Genomic DNA, 4044 nt, shown 5'->3' with positions numbered 1-4044 from the left:
AGAGTAATAATTAAAATGAATTAACGTGCAAAGTCAAAAACATTTTTAGTAATTTTCACAATGCTACACATTTTGGATGTTTGGATCTGTATATTACTCTGACATGCGTTCCTTATTAATGATGTGTTTACAAAGTGTTAGTGAAGAGTTTCTTTTATCAGATACTGCTATATGTCAAACAGCAAGTGCTCTTGGAATGGTTCCAGATAGATTGCGGTCAAATTGGGACATATCTTTTTCCTCCAGATAGGAACATACTGGTATAGTTCTGTCTGCTTTACTTGTGCTTCCTACTAGCTGGTGCGCTCAGGCCTTCTAAGCAGTTTTAGCATAATGGACAGGTGGAGAAGTCTGATAAAGCCTGCGTCTTAGTCGACCGATCATAAAACAGGCTTCATTTTCTCATGACCTGTTTTTCGCACTCAGACTTTTAACAGTTGTATCTTGTAAGCTTTGTTTTATTCCAGTATGAAATAGAGTTTGTATTCTGTCCAATAAATATCAGCGAACACCATTGAACAACATATTTTGTTTGAGGTTACAGAACTAATATGGATGGAATAGTACAGAAATACTAAAGTGTGTGCTCATATAAGAACCAAAGTATTCGTAACAATTTTAATAAAGTTGTATTTAGTGGTTGTTAGTTAAAAGAGAACTATGGGGTAACCTCTTTATCCCATAGTTCTCTTTAGGGTCAAAGGAGGACCCTATACTAACGTCCTCCCGTGACCCAAAGCTCAGTATATAGCGGGCTATTGTCCACTATATACTGAGAGCGCCACAGCCGGGACAGATCAAGACAAAACTTTTGAGATCCCCCTCCCCCTCCCTGCCCTGTCCGTTCCTCCCATCAGCGCTGGAGGGTCAGAGAGCTGAGGGGGGAATCCCTGCAGAGAGAGGGAATTGTCAAGGGCGGATTTACCCTGTATGATGGAGTGGAACCCGATAGCCGAGAACAGTACTGGGTACAAGTCCGTGGTGAAGGTACAATATGGGAAGTCCAAAAAGCGTCATCAGAATACGGTCTGGGTCGAGGCAGGCAGCAGGTATCAAGATCAAGGAGTCAAGCCGGGGGTCAGTAACCTTCGTAGCTGCATCAGATACAGGGAGAATAACTCAGCAACATGCCAGGGCTCTGACTGGGATTTAAACCCAGCAAGGCACAGGAACGCCAGCTGTCAACCCCCGGGAGCCAATGGGATGGTGAGGAGAGGTAGGTGTGTCAATGAGGCCCTCCCTCTGAATGACGAGCACCTGAATTGACTATTAGGTCACGGTAACGCTACACTGACACGCACGCTGGAGCAACTGGTGGATGGCGCCACAATGTACGATCTAGAAGATATGTTGTCCGCACACCATTCTGCTTCGGAATGTCCTTTTTATTTGTATTCCTTTAGCATGACATGTGAATGCAAATGTGTATTCCTTTAGCATGCACATGTCATGCTAAAGGAATACAAATAAAAAATACATTCCGAAGCAGAATGGTGTGCGGACAACATATCTTCTAGATGCCACGTAGATATGACCACTGAAATGAATGGAGCAGTGCGGCAAATGCATGTTCACGGGACATGTCGGTGTGAACCAGGCCTTATTAGCTTGGGAGGGCCAATAAGAAAGCCGTGTCCTTTGTCCCTTAGGTTTGCCACTGGGTGCACTGTAGTCAGGAAAAGTTATATTAAATGATAATTTTCCCCTCCCCCAATGTTAGTGTAGGTACTTGCTTTAAATGATGCCTCTTAATCCGATCATCTTTTTCTTTCCTGTAGTTTTCAGCTGTCCCTCCAGTGCTGGTGCGGGTCTCCGATCCAGCGCTGACTCCTCTGTCCTCCTCTGATGTCCCATGGAGTCTGTGCGGGTGCACGCTTCCCCATATACTTACCTTGCGTCTCTCCTCCTCTCCCGGCCGAACATCTGAACTGCGCATGCGGCCGCCCATAGATCTTTTGTGGACGCCCAAGAAATTTTCAGATGTTCGGACGGGAGCATGCCGTGGAGACACAGGAAGGTATTAACCCTTTGCAAAAGTTTTTTTTTTAATGGTTCTGCATATATCTACTGCTTACTAGCAGTAGATATATGCAAAAAAAAAGTGAGGGTTTGATAACCCTTTAAGTCTATGGCACTCCATCCCTCACACTGTGCCTGGATCATGTATATCACAAAGCTCTACAGCAACAAAACATAGTAATGTGCGGTGTGGATGACAGACCCATTTTAATGACAGTGACAGGTATAGTAGAGACTAAAAGTGGCCATCCCTACACATATGTTTCGCATATGCAGTTGGCCATTACCACTTGGCATCAATATACCAGTCCAGAGCAATGTGCAACCAACAACTGCATATAGACAGTTAGAGCGGAATTTATCAAAACTGGAGCAGACAAAATCTGGAGCAGCTGTGCATGGCAACCAGCTTCTCTCTTTTATTTTCAAATCTTAATTGAACAAACTGAAGAGAGAAGCTGATTGGTTGCCCTGGGCAACTGCTTCAGATTTCCTCTGCTCCCGTTTTGATAAATTCCCCTCTTAGTGTCTAAAATAGGCAAAACTAAAATGGGGAAAAAATAGGAAAACGGTATTCTATGAAAAAAGGCATGTACATTTTTTTGTGATAAATGATTTAGGGAACTGAATGCCATCCAGTTTGAGTTTAGATCTACTCAAAGGGCTCATTGACACTGAAGCATTCCATTGCAGTGCAATAATGCACACACGTAATGTGTGTTTGGCAGCCAACTGTAAATGGGCCCTAAAAGGAAACCATAGCCAATTTTATTTTAAACGCTTTAGGTTTACAGACTGAAGATCTAGCTGGCACTGTCTTTGCTAAGGATGAGATTTGGCAAACCCAGCATGTTAAAGGCTCCCAAACCCACCAAAATCCTTTTTAATGATAATACTCTGCAAGGGTCTTTGAACTGTAGTTTGCTGGTTTAGAAGGGCCAATAACGGGGGGCTTTGTATTTATGGCAGCCCCCTCAGCATAAAGTGTATTGGAAGCTGCTGCAGAAAGAAATAGGGAAATCTGTCAAATAGGAATAGGTTGGGGTAATTTAGGAAATTGTACTTTTATTCTGATTATCCCCTTCCCTCTTGGCTTTATAGGCTGAGGAGTGTGTATCAATAAAGCTATACTTTTCTGACTGGAACCATTATTTGGATTATTATTTCAGTCTGCTAGCTTTAAAGTGGACCTTTACCCATATCTTTAAAATAACAACAAGCACACCTTTAGAAATGTTTAGTAATGACAATCTACAAACACATACTTCTAGATAATTGCCGGCTTTGTATTCTGTACATACCTTATTTCTCTTTTCTTCCCCAGTCTTCTGACAGTGGCCATGTTTACTAAGTGCAGGTTACTAGCTGTCCCTTTACTTCCTGGAACTCTGGCACACGTGACTAGACATGTGACCATGCTTATCATCTCAGGGGAGGAAAATGCCTTTCACTGAGATGAGATTTCCCAGCAATACTCTGCTGATGACAAGACAATCCCAGTGTGCATTGATTTGGCAAACTGAAGTCATTTGCACTTTCAAAACAGGAAGTAAATGCTCTGCAAGTGTAAGTATTTCAAAATCACAGCATTTTACACCTGACATGTCTATGTTATTATTATTCATCATGCATACTGTAGAGGGATGCCTTGGTAGAATTTGATTTTGGAGTGTAAAGGTCCGCTTTAATGTGGGAGCTTCTCTTGTTCTTGTGGCGATCATTTATCCAAGAGTCATAGTTGATTTCCTTATGCACCTAACACCTGCTTGGGTACTCAACACCCGCTAAAGGAAACACGGAGGCTACCATTGCTCACTGCCCATTCTGCTAATGCTAATTCTGCCTCTCATGCTCTCTGTGGCTAAAATTTTTTAGTCACTAACCTGGAACAAGAATGCACATAAGGTCTTCTGACCTAATTCTGCCTATTCCAATCTGCGTACTCCAGGTCAGTAAGTACTTGTTCACAGGAAGTAAAAAAAGGCCAGTAGATCTGCATTACAGCCAGGCAACTAGCCTAGATTT

This window comes from Nanorana parkeri, unplaced genomic scaffold (assembly GCF_000935625.1).
Source record: "Nanorana parkeri isolate BGI_ZX_2015 unplaced genomic scaffold, ASM93562v1 scaffold504, whole genome shotgun sequence".
Lineage (NCBI taxonomy): Eukaryota > Metazoa > Chordata > Amphibia > Anura > Dicroglossidae > Nanorana > Nanorana parkeri.
The sequence above is the reverse complement of the archived record's forward strand: the minus strand, read 5'-3'. Positions refer to the sequence as shown.